Genomic DNA, 26,290 nt, shown 5'->3' on the forward strand with positions numbered 1-26,290 from the left:
CGTGCAGAGCCAGATCGGGTGAATACGGGGGGTGCGGCAGCAATTCATGTAGTTTGGCGGCGGCAACTCCGAACATTATAGGGGTAGTGGGAACATGCCCCACATACCTCTTCTGACAAAAAAAAAGAAGCTTATAGGCTAGCTCAAGTGGCTGTCCTGCGACAGTTAGAGGCCCTCTGTGATATCACCGGAACCATCCTATTCTTACTCTACTTCGTCCCCTCTAAACCATTGTGTGACATTTAAAGAGCTGGCCAAACTAGCTAGTTTTCTTCGGAGCTCGTTTAAATTGATTCAAACACTGCTTCGAAGTTAACAGCCGCATCCGCGTATTGTCCACCGTAAGCAATTGCGGCATCCATCGAGCCGAAATTTTTTTCATCGCCAACTTATCATGTCACATATAATATTAATTGCCGCTCCGGTCGAAACACCTATGGCCTCTGTTTCTTCGCGTACTTTCGTTCGCCGATCAACGAGAATCAAGTCTTGGATTTTATGAATGACTTCCTCGGTGACCACGTCAGCAAGGCGGCCTAATCGCTCCTCATCAAGAACGGATGTTCGCCCACGTGTAAGTTCAAGTTAACTGTGGTCATAGATGGCGAATCGTCCCCATAGACAGCAAACTTTGCTTTTATCTCCTCACATTTTTTCCCATCCAAAAACAAAAAGCGAATTGCCGAACGACTCTACTCTTTTTCCATCTTAATGAAAATCAGGAAAAACACTTCTTACTCGAATAGCTGCCAAATCCAAACTAACGTATCAATCAGTCTGAAAATTGTTTTGCCGTTGTTTGATAGATGGCAGCATACGATGCTAACACCAACTTTTCTCAGGAAAGCCCTTTGTCATCAAATACGTGTACTTATTGTATCGCCCTCGTATATGCAAATTTGCATAAAAAACAGCAAATATTTCACCTTTACTCATTCGTTTCGCCTCTTGATTTATTAGCTTTTAATGTGCCAACTACTGGCCACTGCTGCTATTGCGCCTCCGCTACACATTCTTAGATTGCAATAATTCTGCATTAAACACTTGTGCTTGCAACCAGTTTCGTGATGCATGATTACTCGTACGCCACACGTGCTGGATAGCAGTTAGTAGAGGCGTATTAAAATTCTTGCACCAACTTTGAAGTAAATACAAATCAAATTATTAAATGAAAAATACACGAACAGGAAATTGCACAATACGCACACACAAATGTACGTATGACTGTGTTGAGAAGTAAGCAAAAAAATAAATAATATTTCGTTGAATAGTGCGTGACACGAAGTGCATATGCGTGCGTGTGTATGTGTGCGATAAGAGGTGTCAAAAGCTTTGCGGCTGACCAGCTACGCATGGGCAAGAGGCGCTCAAGTCGGAGCAGCAGCAATGAGCTTATGATGGCAACTAACTGTGGTAGATATGCACATACAAATATGAATTTTCGCTACAAGTGGCACTATGCAAAATATCACACGGAATGTACCTATGTACTTGTAAATATGTATGCATTTATATACAAGAAGCGTAGCAAGAAGAGTTGATTGCAAAGCTGCGTAAAGAAGTTGACAAGCAGATTGGCGCACCGGCGGCCCACTTGCCGAGAAAATATTAGTTTTTGCAACTGTCGCATTTGCCTTATCAGCGAGATACGGGAACGTTTAAAAAAATCGGGTGAATGTGCGCCAGCAAATGCGAAAATGTTGCACAAGTGATTACTCGGCTCTTCATACAAATGCATGCCAAAACACCTACATGCCTATGCTATGCATCTATGCATATATATGCGCATATGTATTTGTATGCATGTACATAGGTATTTAGCGTGCTACTTGTTGCAGCATAGCGCCCCAAATTGCGGAAAGGTTGCTGATTCAATATTCAAGCGTCCGATGCTTATCGCCATGGCAGTGCGGCTGCGCAATTAATTGCGTGCAATTAAGCGTGCAAGAATCAGCAACAAGTGGCAAGTAAAGTGGCAATAACAACATCCTGTCACTGCACTCGCGGCTGCCCATCTTTAGCGCGGCAGCTACTGCATGCCTAAACTACTTACATACTCGTATATACCTACATATATACCTACATATATGTGTATGTGTGTGTTTGCGCAAGCAACTGTAGGTATGCCATGTTGTTTAGACTTGGTGGGTAAGAGTGTTGCGGCCCACTGTCATTATCAGTCAACGACACTCATCCATTTCGTATGCGATGGACTTGAAAATGTGCGACGACATTTCACCAAACCGACAGCCAGCAACCAACAACAATCACTCGTATTGAAAGCGTTACTGCTTGATTCCGTGAGTATGCGCGTGTACGAGTATGCTATAAATTCTGCTACTTTTGCTGATTATGCGGACCCGTCTGCAGCTGTCGTCATTTGAAAAAAAAGTTGCGAAAATTGATGATTTCAATTAAGAAAAGAAGTCACAATATTGAGGCAACATACAGGATTTTTTCAATCATTTTTATAGTAATACTGGCAGCGAACAATCCGCTGAGTGACAGCAACAACCAATCACCAATTCACTGCAGCGCGGCAAGTGGTCTCGTATCGGTTATGGCTGCGGCTACGGCTACGGCTGTCGCTCGTAATTAGGTGATTTTCAAATTGGCAAAACATGTTGCAAGCTGTTGACTCGCTGCTGCAATATCGCTACCTCTTTTTCCTTGCGCTATCACAGCATCAGGTGGCACATTTGTCAGTGCCAAATTTTTGTGCTTCCTTAATGATATTCGTCGCTGTTGTCGTCATCTTTAAGGAAGGTGTAGACGTTTTTTTTGAATTTTTTTTTTCAATTCTGCATACTTTGCGCTCGTTTGATTGCTTTTTTAACTGTCAAATCTTCTGTATTGCAGCTGGCGTCCACAGCGTTTTTAGTATTGGTCAATGCACCAATTGGCTTATCACCGACGTGGTTCATTAGTGCCCACGTGGAGGCAAAGAATTTTGTGTCATAGCTGTCATGTGCAAATGACATTTGTTTCAGATTGACTGAAAAAATTTGTGTTCACAGTTTGAAGTTGTAAAAATTAAAAATAAAAAATAATTAAAATATTTCAAGAAGAAATGAATGCACGAGGCTTACTTCAAAGCTTGAACGCGAAAAAAAACAGTGCATATGATTTCTAAGATTCAAACGAGTGGGACATAAGTTGAGAGGGTTGATTGTATGTCGTTCCCAAGTTCTAATTACATGTATCCTGCATACCACTAATGCGCTGAAGTATTTTTTGTTTGTTTTTTTTTTCCTAAGGAGGAATCTTACATAGATACCGTCAACATAGACGGCATGCATGATTCGTACTGATCGCTAAAGGTGCACCTCATTCAGGACCACGCTCAGTTAGTATTACTACTAAATTGGACTTGCGAAACAGTACGTCTACGTACTAAACCCTAACTCCGACCTCTGTAGCTTAAGTTTGCCCTGCGATACCGACGTTTAAGCTTTGTATCGCAGCGCCACCCTGGCCAGTATGGCTCTTCATATATGTTTCTGTCTCTGTTTACCCTTCATTACTTGTTTGTCTTCTTTGTTTACTGCGTTCCCATTTTTTTTCTTGCGGACCATTCTCTCATCTTGGCCCACACCAACTTCGATTGCAGCATGTGATTTACAATGTTGGCTGGGGTTGTTCTTGCTTTTACCATTTCTTCGATCGGCGTTCTTTCAGATGCGTATCTCGGGCAGGAGAAGAAGATATGTTCCGCTTTCTCACTACCTTTGCCGCAGAACGAGCAGTCTGCTGCGTCCTCGTGGCCAAGGTATTTTAAATTTCTTTATATGTAAAGGCTGTTATCGGCCAACGATCCTCGCAATGCCCCTTGACTCTATGCCATCACGAGTCGTACTTGAAAAGAAATACAGTGTGGTGCTGCCAGAGGCTCAATTGTGGTTACACTCTGAAAATGAGCACGGCAAACATTATTTTCGCAGTGTCTACGGGGAATCCAGCGGGTCAAAACTACACTTTGCTCTTGGAATGCACGCATCTGTGTTTCAAGCGGAGGTGAGGTCAAGAAGCGATGAACTTTGTTGTGGAAAAGCGATGGAGAGGCAGATCTGTAGGTATCTGCAGCGACAGCAAAGTTGCGCTGATGGCCTTAGACAGCCTTCCACCCACTTCAAGGGTATTTGAGTCCTATAAATTCAGGCTGAACTCTGTTGTTAGACATAATAGCCTTATGCTAACATGGGTCCCGGGACATGTGGGTATCGCGGGTAACGATATCTCTGACTCTTTAGCTCGGATGGGCTCTGTAGCCAACTTCTTTGGCCCAGAACCCGTTCTGCCACTATCTTCTGCAGCCATCAATGCCACGGTTAGCAAACGGGTTACTTGAACCCACAAACGAGCTTGGCAGGCAGAGAAAGGCTGCAGATGGTCAAAACTGATCCTACCTGTTATGTCTGACTGTCTCATATCCTCTTGTCATTAAGCAGATGGGACTGTAGGCAGCTTGTTGGACTAATGACGGGCCACTTTCTATGGGCGAAGCACATGGAACGGTTGGGCATCTCAGACAGTGCACTCTGTCCAGTATGTGGAGAGGAAGATGAGACGGCGGACCACTTTCTGTGCGTCTGTCCGGCCTTCGATCGAATCAGGCTTGAGGTCTTTGATCAGGCGATGTGTTAAGAGGCGACCATCTTGGCTCCTTGGCACCACAAGATCTACTCAGATTTCTTCGGAGGTCTGGAGGATTTAAAGAAAATTAAAAAGGGAATCTGAGTGCAGTTGAATGGACTTAAAGTTGTCTAAGTGCTATGCTTTCTAGTCTCTCCCGACAAAAAAAAAACCTAGTGAGATATGAAATACTTTTTTCAATCGAGTTTTTTGACAGATCACGCGAGACTACTGTCAAACTAAATACATACTTTTTTTCAGTATTCATAGACGTTTCATCATGCAAAGCCTTACGCCTCAGTAAGTCGTATTACGAAAATAGACATTACATCCATTACATCCATTGAAAACAACCGTTTGATGTGGCCTATGGGCTGGAGGAATAATCATCCATATTTCTTCAAAGACGAGGGTGGCGCCAACGTACCAGTGAATGGCGAACGCTCTCGCGCCAAATAAACGACTTTTTGATGCCGCGAATTGAGGCCCGTGATCTCCACATTTGGCTCCAACAAAACGGCGCCGTCGCTACTTGCCAAACAGGCCGTGAAACTATGAATTTATCCCTCGTTCTTTTGACCTTTGGACTTTTATTTGTGGGGGTATATAAAATAGGGAAATGCTTTGTGGATAAATCAGCTTCGATTGAGGCATTAGAAGCCAACATTACTCAAGTTATTCACAAGATACCGACCGCAGTTCTCCAGCGAGGCGTTCAAAATTGGTGTTTGCGGCGCAGTTTCGGCCAACATTTGAGAGGAATTGTGTCTATATAAATAAATGATAATAAATGTCATGAATGCTTCTACACAAAAATAATAAAGATTGCTCAGTCAATTTGAATTTTCGTTGTTTTATTTCAATTTAAAATCCGATAATTCTAAATTGATCACCCAATTCACTTTCTGCGCTGAGTTGAAGTTTCGACCAAACGTAAAGAGATCACTCGATTAGTGAGAAAGTTAGATTCCAAATTGGGCGATAAGGCCACCCATATAACGGTGGTTTACAATAGTAATAAAAAAATTGTTAAAATGTGACATCAGGGATATACCCGACGGTTATTTAATAAATATTAAAAATCTGGTAACATCAAACTTAGCTAATCACAAAAATTGCAATGCATTCGATGCATTCTAAGCATGATTTTGAAAACGAATGAAATTGAGCAATAATCAGTCCACTTGCTTGATTGCAGAAATTTTGTAAAAGTTAAATGCTGGTGATATTTCAAAAACTTGCAGCCGATTCGCCAAATTGATTTTATTTTACTTCTTACTTCCAACAAAATTTTCTTTTTTTCTACAATATAAAAATTGATTTTAATACTCTGTTGAATAACTTAATTATTGTCATATTATAATTCACTATTTTTCAAATCTTAAAATTATAAATAATTAAAATTAAAATTTAAAATTTAAAAAATTAAAATAAATAGAAAAAATATGGATTTAATTTTGATTTTGGTCACACAAATTAATGAGGTGAAAAGTGCATACCAAACAGATATTTGTTATGAGTATTTCATCCTAAACTTGACCTAAAACTATTATAAAAAAAATATTTTATTTATTTATTAAAAACTAGCGTTATAATTAAAAAAAATACAATCTAGTGCAACTTTTTTCTTATGCCATAGATAATAGAAAATAAATGCTTACAAAAATATTTATGAGTGTACATACATATGCTTTGAAAAAATGTATAAACAAATAGGCGCATGGATTTTTTCCATACATTTTCAGACTTCAGATCCTGTGAACCTCGGTCTAGATTTCCACTAAGGAAGTTCTGCTTGTTTGCAGACCTCATTTTTCATCTTCAACCTATTGGGAAGAGCGCGCTGTTTTTGCTCTTCACATTAAAAATCTTTGTTTTACCCCTTACATTAATAGTATTTTCCTTATTCTACACAAAATAACCCCATTCCGCGAACAACAATAAAACTCTACATCAATCTTCCACATTTTTACTCCTTACTTTAACAACCTTTCTTTTATCCCTTACATTAACAGCATTCTCCTTATTCTACACAAAATCACCCCATTTCGCGAACAATGTTAACTTTACAGCGCCTGTCAAACTCTACATCAATCTTCCACCCTGCTATTTAACATAAGTCACTACTCCGCATTACCCCTTCACTAGCCACTTTACCCCACTGTTAAAATGCTTTCTTCAGCTGTTAACTGACTTCTCCAATGTTATACTCGTTCCCCGTCGCTTTCCACTGCCCCCTAACGCATTTCCCCTGCTACTGTTAAGCTCAGCAAGATGTGGAGATTTCTTGAGAGTAGAGCAAGTAAAAATATCAAAATTGTTAACAACCGAATCAACGAGCTAAGCGAAGCGAACTTGGCCAACACGAAGCCTGTAAGCGATACACGAAGAATGGCTTGAGCGGCTTACGAGCGCCGGCTAGTAGTAAACAACCTAACAAATGTTGGCACTACAAGTGTGCTGCTGATGAAGCGCTAATGCAGCTGGCCAAGTGGCTGTAATCATGCGGAAATGAACGCCGCCGCATAGCCATTAGTTTGGATCAATGGATTGGTGAGTGAACCGGCGGCTTAGTGTATCAGTTTTGACGATCACTGGATTAGTTGATGGCTGGATTATTGTGGCAAGAAAGTGATCGTACGATCGATCGGATAAATAAAGTAAGCATGCGCAACAATCAAACCATTGCATGGGCAAGCGATTGTTCAGCAGCCGCATTTTCTTACAAGCATACGAGTATATGAATGCGCATATGTATGACCAAGTTTGTTTGGCTGCTTGCTGTGTTTTATCGGTACAAATTAGTATATGTTGTTGTTGCAGCCTCTTGTATTACCAGTGATTGCATTGAAATTGCAAATTTACTGGGGCAATAAAGTTCGTGGATCAATCAGGTTGCGGCCGAACAGCCGTCCGTGTTGCTGGGCTTTCCTCTATCATTATTTTATTTTTAATATTTTTTCAGCTGTAACGACCTTTTGATCTGTTTTAGTCAATTCAATTGTTGATTTTCGATTGTTTTTTTTTGCATTGCGGCATGCAAAATTGCTTGTGCTTGCACAATGAGCGCGATATGTACGTGTGTGTGTGTGTATGTAATGAAGCAGCAGCGCCAGGCACAGCAGTCGAAGCAAATCACTACGTATTATTGGCTGAACCTTTTGGACCCATCGTGTCGCATTGTTGTTGCCGTATTATGAAGCAGCTTCGATGCACTGGCGCTTCTTCGTGGTTTGCAAATCCTTCTGCTATTGCTGTTGGTGGTGTTGTTGTTGATCTGCGCTATGCCATGCGGCGTATTAAAGAAATCAATCCGAAGATGAAGTTCGATGGCGAATTTTATTTAGTGGCTATATCAACTTGGCCTTTGTGGTTTGTGCCTGCAATTTTGTTGCCGGTTTTAGGTTATTGCAACGGCTGAGTTTTCGCACAAACAAATTGAGAATTGCTTTATGGCAAACCCATTGGATTGTACGCGTTGCGCTTTTGCTTGATTTCTGCTGCCTTCCATATTGCAAACAATCCACATTCTTCGGTCATACATGCAAGTAATGCATTTGTGGCTTTGAGTTCGGGTCGAAGGAGCCAACCAGATATGCAGCACTCCGCAGTACACACTCCCAATGATTGGCCTGTGATCTCATCCTTTGCCGTGGCGGATTGGTGAACTCTAGTAAACACCTTAAATTATTGGTCAGCGTACACGCGTGCACTCACGCGCTCGCAGTCATTGAACGCATTGACGTGCTGTTCAATTACGCGGGGCTGTGAAAATTCGTGATTGCATAAAGTTCAGTGTGTTATGATCTGCATTCCAAATTTCATATGAGCCACACGCATCTACATTCATATCTACATACGCATGCGTACTTACATACATACACACACATACATACATACACATAAAACTCACATTGAAGCTGTGCATTCCAAGAATACCCATACGCCAGCGGTCGCACTCACCTGTAATTATTTTATAGAAATCATTAGGACAGCAACACGATCTTTAGTCGCTCATAGCTTCGTCTTAATGGACTTGAAAAGAAAAAATAATAATGAAATGGTTGGCTAAAGTTATTGGTATGTATGCACATTTATAGCCATTTGAGTTGGACCTGCTTTGGAAAAACAAAAAACAAAAAAAAACTGTCGCCGCCGGTCATCAATTAATAACAAATCACGAAAACAAATTACGCCATGCAGCCGCAGCGACAGGCATAAAGAAGAAGCGGCAACAAAAAATGATTGCAACATTAGCATGAATTTCTTCGAGAACGACGCTCAGACCGGCGTGAGCTGGACGCAGGTAGCGTCAGTGTTCGTAGCGTCGGCAATAAAACAAATTAAATGTTTATTAAATGACGCGCAATTTACACCAGTAAATGTCAAAATGAGAATAAGAGGAAAAATAAGCGAAATAAGAGAAAACGAATGCGCTGTAGTGGGGCCAAGAGATCTGGTTGCGCGATGGACAATTACAAATGTTGCAAGCGCACAACGACACGGTGAATTGGATCTGGTCAAAAGTGAGCAGCACCTCACCTCAATGACCGATCGATCTGTTCGACAATTCGGAGCTGCAACACTGCACAGCATAAGCGCTAAGCGCAGAGCAATCAGGCGGTAAGCGGCAGTTGGCAGTTTGCAATCGGCTCAGCCTGTCCCAGTCTGGTACGCTTAATATCAAAATCACGTTATTGGTTGTTAGTTGCCAGCAACGATTTGGTTCTTGCATTGCTTGGTTTGGCTAATCGCAGCGCTGACTGGCGCTCGTTGACTCGCTGCCAACTTCTGTTGTTGTTGTTGTTGCAACTGCAGTGGTTGCGCGTATAAAATTACCTCTTTCGAGGTCATGGGAAAATATGAAGCGTGTTTTGTTGGCTACAGCTGACTGCTTTTCTTTGACTTGCAATTTTTTTTGTATGCATTGCCTTTTTTGTTGTTGTTGTTTATTGTTTGTTTTTTCGCTGCTTTCGGTAAATATGCAAATATTATTTCATACATTCACAATTGGCTGCGGATTTGAATTGCGGCAAAACCATGAAATTGAGATCTCAATTGAGCTGGTAAATTATTTTGGCATTTTTATGTTTTTCCTTTTTTGCTTCGCTTATTTAGGCGTAACGTACAAATTTAGTTTTATTTAATAGTCACTTTTTTGCTTCTTTGGGTTGCAATCATTCGCAAATTTGATATTATTTGTTCGTAAATTAATGGGGCGTAGGGCGAATTGTCAGCGCGCGGTGTACACTGGGCAACATCAACCGATCAGTGGCTTTAACAACCTTTTCTAAACCGGAGTGGTGCCGAAACCTTGCTTTAATTTTTGAAATATCTCGTTTACTTGACTTTTGGAATTTAGATTTTTGAGCTGGTGGTTGCGGTATTCTGCCACCTGAGTACGCTTGAGTGAAACTCACTAGAAATGGCTGATGAGCTAATATCCCCGTGCCGTCAAATCCCAGGCAGGCCTCGGAGTACGTTCCAAACTCGTCGCCATCAGGTTTGTGGTGCAGGTGCAGTTGAGTGACTACCATTTTTGCGTACGATCTGGCTCAGAGCGCATGCCTCACAAGCACTTGCACCAACCCTCGCATGACTTTTCTGTCACAGCATAGATAATAATAACACCATTAAGTGATTGCGGGCTTTGGATAGTAGATCTGAACGTGGTCCGTTTATATGGGTAACTATAGTTTTATTCTCCAAAAAAAAAAAAAAACATAAAACCTTCAGACTTTTCTCTCCGCCTTGGCGCGAAGAACAGCTGTAATGGCGGAATGGGAGAAAGTCGGAACCGACTTACAAAATTGTCCTCGCATTCTTGAAATGGCGAACGCTAAGGCAGCCAGTTATCTGAAAAGCATTCTCAGACGATTAACTGAGGTAGGGGAAACTTAGCGGCGCAGAGGAAGGTAATAGAGAGAGTGTGGATGCGAGAGCTTCGAAGGGCTGGAAATCAATGGTGGACTGCATAAATTGTTCAGCGAAGTTGCTAAACAGGCGGCTAAACATTACCTTTGAGTTGGTCGACAATGCAGGGAGGGCCGGTCAAGTTCCAAGTAGGAAGAGAAGATAGTTTTTTTTTTGTGTTTTTTTTTTAAGCATTTTGTTAGCGCGCTACCCTCAAGAGGCCTTCTGAAACCAGGCTGAGCCTGTTTATTTCCATCACTTCTCGCCGCGGGACAACCGTCAAGTATTACTTCGCGGATGAGGGAAGGCGATTAGCCGCCGCTACAGTGTTGCAAGTCTTTCCAGATGTCTCATCTCTTTCATAATCTCGGCCAATAAGTCGTATGCCGCATGCTCCATTCCACTTTTTCTTCGAGCGCAGCATATGCTGTATTAATGTTTCCGGCGAAGCAGGTTCTTCAAAGGTTCTACGGGGTTTTTCTTTTGCAGAACAGTAGCGCGAACATGTGAAGAATATAAGGTAAACGTCCTCCAAAATGTTTCCATCACAATAGTCACAATAAAGATTGTTATCGTGGTTTAACTTAGATATGCTTTGAAGCGTCCATGTCTACTCAAATCTGATGCCCGCTCAAAACCAAGATATATATTACTTTGAAGCATTCATGTCCACTCAAAAACTAGGTCAGGTAAAAGTTCACTTCTCTATATGGCCTCGTTAACCAGAGCTTTAGGCTGCGAAAGCATCTGTACGTCCAACGCTCTTTTGCAGAGTTATCCCACCTTATTTGCCACTCATCGATGCAATTCTCTCGTAACGCGGCACGAGTAGACGGGCTATTAGACCCGTTATAGGAAGAGAAGAGGGTAGCGCTCGCCGTTTGTGCGATTTTGATGAAGATGGTAAGCGAGAACGCTGGCTATGAGAATATGTATCTGCATCAAATCCTTTTTACTGTCATCTTTATAGACTGTAGTGTCGAAGTTGTTTAGGGAGTGGTCTACCTCTATAGACCCTCTTAGTTATGTAGATATTACCCATATTAGTTCTAATGATCCTGGTTTGTAGCACAGAGATGATCCGATTGCTGATACAATTTTCAACCCCTAAGTCTATTAACGCCCGTTGGATAGCATCAGTACTAAGGTCTTTAAATGCGCCTTCTATGTCAAGTAAAGCTGTCATGGTATCCTGTTTGCTTACTAGAGACCCCTCTATTGTTCGGATTACCTCGAGAAGCGCTGTCTCCATAGATTTACCTTTGAGGTAAGTGTGTTGTGCAATTGATATACTACAGCTCTCCAGTGCGCTTCTAATGTGTATGTCTAAAAGCCGTTCAAAAGTTCTTAAAACGAAGGACGATAATCTAATTGGCATAAAGTCCTTCGCTGACTCATGTTCTCTTCTATCTACCTTTGATATGAAGACGACTCTAACAATTTTCCAGCTATTTGGAATATAACCAAAGCCATGGTAGAATATTATCAAGAGTTTCCTGTATCATCTTTGGAAAGATCCCGTCAGTGCCTGGAGATTTGAAAGGTGAAAACGATTTGATTGCCCATGCAACCTTCTCTTTTGTAACTATTACATCGGCAAGATGTTGTGGGTCATAGTTGTGGGTCCAGCTATTTGGAATAAAGCCATGGTAGAATATTATCAAGAGTTTCCTGTAACATCTTTGGAAAGATCCCGTCAGTGCCTGGAGATTTGAAAGGTGAAAACGATTTGACTACCCATGCAACCTTCTCTTTTGTAACTATTACATCGGCAAGATGTTGTGGGTCATAGCGGCTCCGCCAAATTCGCCCAACTTCGCTATCGTGAGCACTACATCTTGGAAAATGAGTGTTTAAGAGAAAATCTAGAGACTCTCCTGCTGTAGAAGTCCAAGTACCATCTGGCCTATTGATCCAAAAAGCCATTGAATGGTCTTTGGATAAAATACGGCTGAACCTCGCAGAATCTTTGGTAGATTCAATCGAAGAACAAAAATCTCTAAATCCAGCTATCTTTCCTGGCGGCCCTAGTTGCCTTTTTGTATTGTCTCCGACTTTCTCTGTACAGTAGCCAATTACCTGTTGAGTAGCTGAGATTAAAATTTGATGTTGTTGTTGTTGTAGCAGCATAAACATTCCCCATACTTACATGCGGAGAATGCTGCTGGAGTGGCAGTCCTTGGCCGGATAACGTAACGTTTCGGTAACGTAGAACCGACTGTCGTGGAAACGATTAAAATTTGACCTCGAGAGTTCATTGCTTCACTAAGAAGGATAAGATTTTTTGCTATATTCAATTGGACGTTTTGTAGGCTCTACTGAATGTCTTCTCCAATTTTGTAACCCTAATCTCAAGGTTTTCCGTGAGAGCGATTTGACTGATCGGAATTCTTCCTAACCTATTGCCGACTAGAACGGGTAAAATCTAGTTAAATATATAAATTTGTAGATATGTTTGCGCCAGTATATTGGTTCTTTAATTAATCTATTATAAATCAATAACTGGCGTGACACTTATAAAATGCTTTAGTAAATGTTTAATTTGAATTTACATTCCATTCTTTGCATTGGCAACAATAACAGTTAACAAACACTAAATACTATTTGTGCCTTTTATTCCATGCATTCTAAGCAAACCTCAGTGAGGAGAGAACCAATGGATTAATAGCAACAATTTATGTCATAAATCTTTTTTATTTCACTTGTTGTATATATTAACCGTATCCCAGCACACCCACTTGCCAAAGGTGTAACTGTGAAATCTTTTCATTAGTTTTACAGAGTGTCTATGCAACTAATTAACTGTGTGTGTAATTGTGGCATGTAAACTTTTAAACACCTATGCAATTACTTAGGAGCACAATTGGATCAACTTACCCTTTATATAAGTACGTATGTATGTATGTATGTGTGTATGTATGGGCAAAACAATTATACGAGTAAATACCTGCTGCTCTACTTGTAGATTTACGACTATGTAACTGTTGGTAATTGCTTATTTAACAGTTGAAATAATAATTTTCCAATTAAATAAAATACATTTAAATAATTAAAGCGACACAATTATGTCAAAATAAAAGTGAGCAAAATAAAAGAAATTTTTTGTTGGTAATTTATGCATCTCTGGCAAGCTACACACCTGATATTGAATTACACCCGTGCTAAGATTAGTGATTTGTGGTTTGGTTAGCTAGTGCAACGCCTGTCCACATACCGCTTTTGGAATTTTATTAATTGAAAATAATTTACGCGAGCAAACATAAGCGACGATCAATGCCGATACGCACATTAGGTAAGCTGGACCAATTATGGCCGTGAGGTGGTGCATGTGCTACTGCCATTAAATCTATTGCTGCTAATGCTGCCACTGCTACTATTCTTGTTGCGGCTAAACTCTAATAACTGTAGTATGTTAATTGATTTTCTGCCTTTTTTGCTGCTCGTGAGTTGAGACAAAAATTTATGTGGAATGTCTTAGACAGATGTCAGAAAAACTTTAGATATTATTTGTAACTCATTTCTCCATAGTAACTGAGTGCATATGATTCAATTATTAAAGGTTTGCTTACTTGCAAGGCCCATCTAAAGGGTGGTTAAGTTTCAAGGGCCGGTGTTGATTTTGAATAAAATACAATTCTTTTAAGAAATTATTTTCATTTCCCTTTATTATGATAATATTGGTATGGCTCAATTACGTATGGAAAAAATATCGGGCAAATGGCTGCCGCGGCCACCTCCATCCGAAGGTTAAAATTTTCGATGACGCTGAGGCATAATTGAGGTTCTATGCCGTTAATGTGCTGAATTATCTCATCCTTTAGCTCTTGAATTGTTGCTGGCTTATCGACGTAGACCTTTTTTTCTTTCAAATAACCCCACAGAAAGAAGTTCAACGGTGTCAAATCACACGATCTTGGCGGCCAATTCACATCGCCGCGACGTGAGATTATTCGGCCATTAAATTTTTCGCGCAAAAGAGCCATTGTTGCGTTAGCTGTGTGACAAGTGGCACCGTCCTGTTGAAACCACATATCGTCCACATCCATATCTTTCAATTCGGGCCATAAAAAGTTCGTTATCATCTCACGATTGCGAACACTATTCCAGTAACTGCCTGACCGGCCTCATTTTGGAAAAAATACGTCCCAATGATGCCGCCGGCCCATAAAGCGCACCAAACAGTCACTATTTGTGGGTGCATTGGTTTTTCGGCAATCACTCTTGGATTATCATTCGCCCAAATGCGGCAAGCGGCAATTCTGCTTATTGACGAATCCACTGAGGTGAAAATGTGCCTCCACACTGAAGATGATTTTCTTCACGAAGTGCGCGATATGCATTTTGATTTGAACGCCCGTTTTCATAATAAGCCTGAATAACTTTAACGCGTTGCTCGATTATGTATCTTCCCATGGTTCAAATTGAGTTAGTCTAAAATTGAAAAGTGTCAAATGAAATGCAGAAAAAAACTTGACGTTTAGGTGTGGTTAACATTCAACATCGGCCCTTGAAATTTATTAAAGGCGTTGTTGGTAAATTAGCTGATTTGTTTTTTTTCTTACGCCGTGTCCATGTGGCTGTCAGCACAGAATAAAACAAGGCAAATTAATTTTTTGTTTTCTACTTTTCCCAATACTTTGCCGTGAGGATCAAATGTATAAATCCACCTTTGATGAATGCGCCTTGGCTGCTACCTTATTATTTCGCAGAGTTCAGCAAGAATGAGAAGGTAGCAGTATTGGCAAATATCTTGAGCTCCAGAAACTCAGTGAAGGCTCCAAATCGAATCAGATTACCAAGTGTTTCGCGTTTCCAGGACAGTCGATTCTACGTCACCGGAACGACCCGAATTTATAGCCAGTTAAAGACTGCAATTTTTGTTTAAATGGGCCTTGGCTCACTTGTGACATTAGAATTCTGACACTCCCGCACAAAAGGTCGCATTTAAGAAGGGTGAAGGAAGTAGAAAAATTAAATATCTTTTTGGTAAAAATGGTAGCAAAAAAGTGTTTTTGTTTTCACTTAAATTATAAATAAATATACGGTACAAACGGAAATTGCAAAATACGATTTTAAAAAAATGGTTTAACTTTATCCCAGAATTATATTTTTTGAATTAATTTTTAAATTCAAAACTGATCGCGAAGTTTACATATTTCCTAAGTATTAAGATCCCAATGAATTCTTTCATCAAATAAGTGGATTCATCGTACATTTAATTGACTAAAAACAAATTTTGAACATTCACGCCATACTTTACTATACAGGGTCCGGCACTCGGAGAGTAACCAATTAAAAAAGGTCATAAATTTAGTTTGGGAGACTACTTTTATTTATTTCAAAGTAAAAATTGTGTGAAAATAATACAAAATTAAGAATCAATTTACTTTTGCTCGATATGTCCACCTTTTGCCTTGACTATGCCCTTGAGACGGTACAGAAACGAATCGCCAGCTGCGCAAATGTGACTTGTAGGTATTTTGGCCCAATCGCGGACAATGGCTTTTTTCAGCGCCTCGAGATAGGTCAGTCTTTTAGTTCGGGCCTTGCTTTCCAAATAACTCAAAAAGAATAATCCATCGGATTCGCGTCTGGTGAATTTGAGAGACATTGTGTGGACGTTATGAAGTTCGGAACGTTGTTTTTTAGCCATTCTTGGTGCACTCGAGCTTTGTGAGGCGGTGCCGAGACCTTTTGAAGCGTCCATGGTCTGCCCCCGAAATATTTGTCTGTCCACGGCTTCAAAACAACCTCCAGAATACTTTCCCGAGAATATTTCTCATTGACCTTGACGCCAGGCTCCAAACGAATGGAGATCGCCCATCTGCGGTTACAGAGACTCAAACCATTACCTGTGTCTATCTAATAAACTCTATCGTTTTGGGAGTTTACGAATGGTTCAATTTTAAACATTTTCTCGTCAGAAAACACAATGTTCGGAAATTAACCGCTTTAGGCCAAGCGAAGCAACTCCTTTGCTCTCTTAAGTCTGACTTGTTGTTGCTTTGGTGTGAGATTATGTGTTTTTGGATCTGTAAGGCTTGACTTTGCGATCAATTTTCAGTATGCGGCGGATGCTAAAGTCAGATATTTTCAGTTCTTTCGCCATTTGATTGGCACCTCGTCGGTGATTTCGCTCAAATCGCGTCTTCACTTTTTGAACCATTTCACGTGACGTTGCAGTCTTTTGATGACAACCTCCGTGACGTTTCGCGATGCTACTAGTATCATAGTAACGAGTAATGGTGCGATAAACAAAAACATTTTTTACTTCATTGAGCTCGAGCTCACGAACACTCGCTGGATGTGTTTTTCCAGCCAAATATAATGAAATCACACTATTACGCTTGAAATCCATTATTAATTTTTTTTGTTCGTCAAAATGCTTCCGCGCGCTTATAAACAATACTCTGGACTGTCAATTATCCACCTAACAGACGGCTGATGAACGGGGATGAGCGGTCTGAAGTTGGTTACACTTCGAGTGTCGGACCCTGTAGTATCCTTTCATCGGGGCATTTATTAGCGATGTCACATTGTTATTCTTTTGAATGGTTCATATGTAAAATGCTGCAGGAAAATGCATGCATAATTCATTCATTCTCCTAAATGCGCTTACCTTCCGCACCAGATTGCCCAAGTATCGGTTTGCTGCGCGACAATTTCACTTAAACACACGCACACTTGTTGTGAAAATTCCAGTGAACACCGCGCAAGAGAATACCTTAGAAAAATACCGCAAAAGAGAATACCTTAGAAATATTGTTGATATGCATTTGGAATGTGCATTGTAGAAAAACTGTTGTGGTCGAGTCTGAGGTTGTCAACTTCAACTTTCCAAGCAACACAAAACGACTGTTCAGAGAATTTCTCACGCTGAGGCTACAGCTGGCTGTATGGCAGATGTGAAATCACGCAGCAACAGCAATATTGGTAGTGTCAAGAATAGCCAATTTGTCTTTATTCTGTTTTAAAGTTTATATTTTATAAATCTTTTACAAACTCAAACCGGAAACTTATAATTAATTTAAACAAATGAGTATACGGGTGCACATTCAACGACCCGACGACTACCCCTTTTGAACGTCAACCAGCGAATGCCCTCTACATGCCAACTGTCGGTGACAGCTCGGCCTTTCCTGACATTTCGTCCTGCATGGACGAATCATCGTCGTCATCATGAATGTCTAATTCTGGACTATTAGCGCACCATGGTTTGAGATTATCGGCGGACAGCACATTGCAATAGCGGCGCTGAGTGACCATCGTATCCGGTAAATCTTCCACGATATAGCGGTCGTAGTTTAGTACCTTCGTCACCTGGTATGGACCCTTGTACATAGGATCGAGTTTGTGGGATTCACCCGTCGCTGTAAACACATTGCCAATTACCACCAAGTCGCCAACTTCGTACTTGTGGGGTTTCTGATGTCGTTTGTCGTATCTCTCTTTCCATTTATTACGTTCGGTCATAATATTGGACGCTGCTATGTCGCGTTTCTCCTCCATGTCTGACACATGGACAACTTCATCATGCATAGCTTGGATCATTCGGTTGTGACTAACATCCCTTGGATCGAAGTAGAACACAAGTTCGTTTGGGCTGTATTTCGTTACCTCATTCTTCTGCGAATTCATACTCCATTGGATGGCCATCAATGACTCATCCCATACCTTGTTATTTTCCACTGTACATCTTAGAGCGTTCAATAGAGTTTTATTCGCGCGCTCAACCTGCCCATTGGCTCTTGGAGTTCTGATAGCGGTTTTGACATGCTGGATGCCCTTTTGGTTGAGAAAGCTCTCGAACAGCTTCGACGTGAAGGCTGTACCACGATCCGATGTAACACGCAGTGGTTGCCCGAAAATAGCCATTACTTCTTCCATTGCTTTGATTACTGGCTCGCTCTTAGTATTTCTGACAGCTTTGAGTAGCACATATTTGCTGAATCCGCAGACAATAACCAACACGTAGACGTTTCCCGATTTACTCCTGGGAAATGGACCCACATGATCGATGTGCAAACGTCTGAATGGTATCGGTAGTACATCGGCAACATGAAGTTCACTCTCCCTCTTACCTCCCTTGACCTTATTCAAACAACATTCTTCGCAAGCCGCAATATATGATTTCACGTAACGTCGCATTCGTGGGAACCAGAAGTGCTTTCTAAGACGGTCTAATGTTTTCTCCAGTGCAAAATGTCCTGCATCGTCATGACTTGCTTTCACTACCCGCCATCGCACTGCCTGTGGGACAACGAGTTTGTAATGCTCCTCCACCTTTCGGAATAACCGTGAATTTCGCATGGCATAATCTTCTTTCAGCTGCTTTAGCTCATCTTCGTCTGTCTCCTCTTCGCCTTTGATAAGTGCGCATATTCGTCGTATTTTTTTATCTTGTAGTTGTATGGTGGATACCCAATCCTCAGTTGTGGTGCCTCGGTTAAGGTTCAATACCTTTTCTGCAACAGTGTTTGTACTTTCCGATATTTCAACAGGCGCTCGACTAAGTGAGTCTGCGTGCTGCATCTTAGACCCAGGTCGATATTTACATGTAAAATCAAATTCTTGTAGTCTTAACCACCACCTGGCAATGCGCGGCTTCAAGGCTGTAGTGGACTTAGTTGTTGCAATTGCATTGCAGTCCGTTCGTACAACAAATGGTGTGCCGACTAAATAAACTCGTAATCGTTCAAGTGTCTCTACGATCGCCAATACTTCTAATTCATGTGATGGATACGTAGACTCAGCTGCATTACATCGTCTGCTGTAGTAGTGTACCGGCTTCCAATTCTCGCCGTCTAGCTGTAACAACACTCCAGATAGCCCTACGGAACTAGCGTCGGTGTGTACTTCGTGGCTCTTTGTTACGTCAAACAAAACTAACACCGGCTGAGTGCAAAGTGCATGTTTTAATTTTCCAAACGCTGTGGCATGTTCTTCTGTCCACACGAATGTTTGTGCCTTCTTTAGTAACGTTGTTAGCGGCGTAGCGGTACTACCATAATCTGGTATAAACTTCCTGAAAAAACCTGTTAAGCCAAGGAATCGACGGACTTCACTTGCATTAGTGGGTTGAGGAAAAGCTTTAATTGATTTTGTTTTCTCCTCACCAGGCTTAATACCATCTTGGCTTACGACATGGCCTAAGAATTTAACATTTCTTGACATAAAAGTACATTTACTTGGTTTTAACGTGAGACCAGCATTTCGTACTGCCTCCAAAAACTCGGCTAGGACATCAATACCTTCACTAACATTCTTTGTTGCAATTATAACCTCGTCAACGTAGCTTATAATTTTGTTTCGGCTTCTCAAACCACGTACAAGTTGAATAATCATCTCCTGAAATACCATTGGCGCATTTCGAAGTCCAAATGGCATTACATTATACTCGTATAACCCCTCAGGTGTCAAAAACGCTGTGAACTTCTTGCTCTCTTCATGTAATGGAATTTGATAATATGCTGCAGTCATATCAAGGGTGGTGAAAAACGTATTACCCCCAAGCTTTGACAACTGCTCTTCTACTATTGGCATTGGAAATTGTTTCTTTATCGTGACCGCATTCAGTGCCCTAAAATCAACGCACATTCTATCTTCCCCGTTCGACTTCTTCACTATTACAACTGGAGCTGCGTAAGGCGATGAGCTCTGACGAATTATATTGTGCTTAAGCAAGTCGTCAATTATCGTGGAAAGTACAGGTCTTTGGATGAACGGCACCTGGTACTGCCTACCTGTAATTGGTTTCTCGGTGCTAACAAGGATTTCCATAGTTGTTGTTTTACAACGTCCAAGCTTTCCTAAATCTTCTGCAAAACAATCATCGTATTTTTCAAGTAAATGACGTACTTCATGCATTTCATCTTTACTTAATGATACGTCCACATTAAAACCGTTTGCAGTATTTTTCTGTATTTGCATATTCCCCGACTGTATAACTAATGAACAATCTTTTTGACACAAAACATCTCGTCCAATGAACAGATCGTATGGCATAAACTCATCGGGTACTATCTGCAATTTCGTATTCAGTGCGATGCCTTCTATAACTAAATTTACTTCAATTTCTTCTTTGCTTTCAACGCTTGCACCCCCAAATCCCTCTAACTTTCTAACACATGCTTTCTTTTCCGCATTGGTTGGTACTTTGGATTCGGATATGAGTGATGTGTCGCTGCCAGTATCGATAAACGCCGAATACTGGTCACCATTCAGCAAAACATTTGACATTAACGGTGGATATACATTTTCAGTAACTACCTTCGCAACCGTTGATTTTTCATAGCGGCAAGACTTAGAATCGTGTCCCACCTTGTTACATTTTGCGCATCTTTCCTTTCTTGGAGGCTTTGGACATTTTGCTGCCATGTGTCCATACTCGTTGCAATTAAAACATTTTATAGATTTCTTCTCTGTCGGAACATTTCGTGTTACCTCGTTTACATTTCTATTACCACTATCTGTACCTTTGACCGCACAATATACATCTGCTAAACTATCAAGAGAACGCAATAAATCGTTACACGTTGATAATTTCATTGCCAAAAGGGTGCGTGTTAAATTACTGTCATTTAGCCCCCGAATAATGTATGTATTGATTGATTCTTCATCAACCTTACCTCGCCTACCAATATTTAACATAGCGTAATAATATTGACTCAACGTTTCACTTGTTCGCCTCTTTCTTCGTGATAATTCCATGTGCACTTCTGCCGTACACATTGTAAAAGGAAAATCTGTTTGAAATGCTGATACAAAAGCTGACCATCGTTGAAATACGGTTTGTGCATCGAGCCATTCTTTGGCCACCCCTTTCAACTTTGATTGAGCGGCTAACAAAATTTCTTGCTCAGACCATCCGTAGGCTTCTCGTAGCTGTATAACTTTATCAACAAACTGTCTCGATGTTAAACTCCCTTTTAATGGATCAAAATCAGGTAATAATGCGATGATGTCGTGTACTGCGCTTCTTTTCCATTCACTTTGCGTTGTTGGGACTAACAATGGACGATCTACTGCTATTGGTGTACTACTAATATCATGTTGTGATGAACTCCTTGGTATTTCAGCGTGAACCTCTGTTGTGGCAGTTGAACGGTTATCGTGGCAACTAACTTCTGCTGGAATCGTTGTGGCGTTCGACGGTGTTAACGTTTGCCTTGTCTGTACTGTCACCAAATCGTTTACAGATTTAGCTAGCCCCGCAATAATACCACGCATTTCTTCCATTTGCTTCTGCATAGCTGTAACTTCGCTGCTTACCTCCAACTCTTCAGCATCAACTTCATCAGCTCCGTACATTTCCGTCAATTTCAGAATTTTTGCTGCTTTATTGCCCATTACCGTTGCACCTTGATTTTGTAGCAATTTGTTGATTTGATCAACCCTTAAACTGTTTAATTTGATCATTTTTCTCATATTATCGTGTAATTAAAAATGAAAAAACCGGCTTGCTTTTAAATTCTTCAGAAATTCAGTTCTAATCACGTTGGTTTTCCTTGAACGACTACTCGTTGTTATGCCCGTATGGCTCACAATAATTCCCTCAATAGAATTCCAGAACGTTCTTCAATATTGCAGCTATAAACACCACTGCGCGTTGTACGTTGCTCTTAAGCCGTTGCAAAAACACACCACAGAAAACCTTACTCTTGCTTTTTGTTTTTGCGTTCTCGTCGTTTTACTTGTATCGAAGTCGTTGCAAACGCACAAACGAAACTTCTGCTTGTGTTTTTACTCTCGTTACTTCGATCGTTGATTCGTTTGCGTTTCGCTTTTGTTGTGTACGTATACAAAGTCACTCGTCGTTGTAACTTTTCATATGTAACTGTTGCAAATGATCTCTTAAATGTGTTAAGAGACGTTTGAAGCAAGTTCGTTTGCTCTTTTCCTTTTTATTCGTTGATTCGCTTACTGGTGGTATTTTTCCACTCGCTTGTGTCGTTGATTGAAAATTCAATTCGTATGCAGGAATGGATGTAAAATATGTTCATCCCACTTCTGAGATGTCAAGAATAGCCAATTTGTCTTTATTCTGTTTTAAAGTTTATATTTTATAAATCTTTTACAAACTCAAACCGGAAACTTATAATTAATTTAAACAAATGAGTATACGGGTGCACATTCAACGACCCGACGACTACCCCTTTTGAACGTCAACCAGCGAATGCCCTCTACATGCCAACTGTCGGTGACAGTAGCAACATGTAAGCATACACCTCAACAACATTTGTACAATAAAATGCCTTGCCATATTTACAAGCCGGCAGTTGCTGCATCTAATGTGTCTAAAACATAACTACTTGTAAGCAACTGTGGCTGGATATTTCCTATTTAAGTGTGTTGGGGCGCAGCACAGTAGTCAAATGTGGAAGCAACAAACTGTCAACGTTATCAGCAAATGTGAATAGAAACTGTAAGCCACTCGTAATTCAACCGCCATGGGTAGTAGTGCAGCAGTTGCAAAGCTGGAAAGCGGATAAATGCTGCGCCAAGGTAACTTAACTCTTTCAGTACCAGCGTCCCATACAGTACCATCTCGCTCAACCCAACTAATAGAAATTTGGGTAGTTGCAATAACTTAAGTGGTCCCGGTGGTCCAGAGCTCGAAAATTTAGGGTATTTTCAGGAATTTCTTCTTACAATAAAAAACGGAAAAACGATATTTAAAGTTTCTAGGCTTTTTATTTTACTTCTTTTACATACAAAAATGAAAAACAATTTTTTTTTTTTTAATTTTAATAATTTCAAAAATTGCGCTGAAGTTGACTCTCCCGTAAAATTGGACCTTCTATTTATCTGAAAAACCAAAGTCAAACAAATTTGACAAAGTGGTGCGGTTTTGAAATGGGGGTTTTCTTCACCAGGCCGAAAAAAGTCGTTTCGAGATAAATGAGTATAAAGTTTGAGGTACAGGAGCGCGCGGACCACTCTCTACCTAGTAATGGGCTGTAGAAGCTATAAATTTGGGAATTTCCGCGTGAAAATTTCAGAGTATATTCTTAAAATACTATACTTTCGAAATATCGATTTTTTGAAATTTCTAGCCCACCGGCTCCCATTAAGTTACTATTAACACTAAGTCAAAAATTGATGGTCTGTTTGTGAAAAAAGTGCATTGCAGAAATATAATTTAAAAAAATCAACTAATTTTAATTGAAAGTTTTCATCTACCCAAAAAATCTTAACCATTATTACGATTAATTTATGTGTGACGCTTAAGAAGTTAATCAGAGCTCTCTAATAGCTTGTATTACGTTATTATTGTAAAAGGGTTTTCAATAAGGGCGGGTAGATGTTGAAATGGAATAAAATGGCGTTTGCTGTGTGGCACGTAGCGTCGTCCTGCTGGAACCACATGTCGTCTAGGTCCATATGGTTCAATATAAGAAATTGGAAGGGCCTCCACGTCTACCGAAAAATTGGCGCAATGCGCGCAACGTTTGCGTTAATGAACACTCATTTTGATAATAAAGTTTTATCATTTGAACGTGCTGTTCAATCGTATAACTTGCCATGATGATTTGGCGTAAACAACTGAATAATAAACAAAAGATTTGACAGATGTCATCAAAACAAAATGGCTGCCACAGGGCCCCAAAATCGACCCGCGCCAATTGAAAACCCCTTTAGTTTAAATTATTTAATATGCATCGTATCTCAAGATTTTATTCTCTATTTATTCTGTATTGTGAGTAAGTTGAAATCCACGCATAAAATTTGTGCTGAGGAGAGCCGTTTAAGAAAGAAAGGCATGGCATTGCTGTAGAGTATCTCATATCTGGTACAGATTTATTAAATAAAATGACTCAACATTTAAGAAGAGAAATTAATAAAGTAAAAAATTCATTCTTCAATCACTATTTAAAGGAAATGACGGCGGAAAAAAGTACTGATTACACTCTGTGGAAACCCTCCAATCAAAAAACAAAATGGCTTGCGGGCAAAGAGCGATACTGAGAAAACGGAAGTCTTTGCTGCGAAGGAGGAAGCTGGCGCTTATTGCATGATAAGGCACCATCTCATCGATCCATTATTGTGACTGATTTTTTTGACTAGAAATTGCATTTTAACCATCAATCACTCACCGTATTCGCCTGATATGGCTCCCTGTGACTTCTACTTAGCCGGAAAATTGCATTTGACCATGAAAGGAAAACTTTTTGCGTACGTAAGCTTGTACCGACATCCTGAAAGACATTCCGGGTTCCGATCAATGACCTGAAATACTTTTAGATCGCGCAAAACAGTGCATCGAGACCATGTTAAATAAACTCGAAGTTATCAGAACAAAGCTTCCGTCGTTTCTATTTTAGCGCAGTCTTGTTTATTTTGGACTTCACCTTGTATGTACAATTATTAAGATTTTTAGCTTCAACGGTTGAGTTTTTGTACTGCAAGGGTTAAACAAATTGTCAAAGCAGCAATAAATATAATTTTATTAGGAACTTGTGTGTATGTATGTGTGGTTGTAGTATAATAAGAGTACGTACTACGAGCGACATGACAGAGTCGAAGGAACTTAACTAGAACTCTGAACCTTGCTGATGAAATCTGACCATGGATTCTATGCTAGTGCACCCAGTTTTTGTTTTTTTTTTGTATTTTAGCTTGAAAACATTAGATTCTGACGTTGATAGAACAAGAACAAAAAAATTATGGAGTAATGAAAATAAGTAATATATAATTGTAGTTAAAAAAAAAAACATTCGAAGCTGCTCCGCTGTTTTGATTGAGCACCTCCAGTGATCATTGTCAGATTTTTGTCTCATACCACCATGCCACCACTACCAAATAAGCTAAGAAATGAACTGCTCGATAAACTTCAGCTATTGCTCTCATGCTGTGCCGACACAGCTACTCAACACATTTGTGTTGCACCAGCATGCATACCAACAGGAACGTTCCTTGAAAATTCGATCCACGCTCTAATACAAGTAGGTAAGTACGAGTATTGTGCGCTATGTCTCGTCCAAATTTGCAACAACCACAGCTGTGAATTCGCGAAGATTCACCATTGAAATGCGCAGAAAATATGCGCCGCAACAACGATGATGTCCAATTAACGTGGCTTGCACTGTGCAAAGCTTCAGATAGAAACCAAAACGAAAAAAAGTAACTAGACAAGAAGCGGAAAAGAAGTGGTGACGAAGATTAAGAAGTGAAAGAAGTTGAGCTTGAGCGCAGGCTACGATGTGTACATGCAGCGGCGGCTCCCTTAGTCAACTCACATGGCATCCATAGACAACAACGACATGTGACTTATGATTAGAATCATGGCGTGACATGGGCCATGGGCCATCAGACTGCTTCATATATACTCGTAGTAGACAACAAAGTAGCGATGAGCTATGAAAGACAAAATAAAAACACAGTATTTCTTAATATGTACTCGTATGTGTGTGAACTTACTGGCAAGTAAGCGTTGTTGGTGCAAGTTAATGAAGCGAAGAGTTTAACTGGCCAACTTCTTAGCTATCTTATATACGAGTATGTGAGCCAAACTGATTAATGTCAGTGCATGTGGCAAAGAAGCTGGCTAGAAAGTATGTATTTAATTGCAGTTGCAAGTAACTACATTGCGACTAGATGTGATAGACTTAGGCGCTAAAGAATCAGTAATTTGTGTGCTATCTTTCAGTGGTTTTTTTGGAAGAAGAGTCTAACAACTTAACTAACCGTAAATACGCTAAAAGCCAAGGGAAATATCCACTGAGGGAAGCGCGTTGCATGCGGT

Source organism: Anastrepha ludens, chromosome 4, assembly GCF_028408465.1.
Source record: "Anastrepha ludens isolate Willacy chromosome 4, idAnaLude1.1, whole genome shotgun sequence".
Taxonomy (NCBI): Eukaryota; Metazoa; Arthropoda; class Insecta; order Diptera; family Tephritidae; genus Anastrepha; species Anastrepha ludens.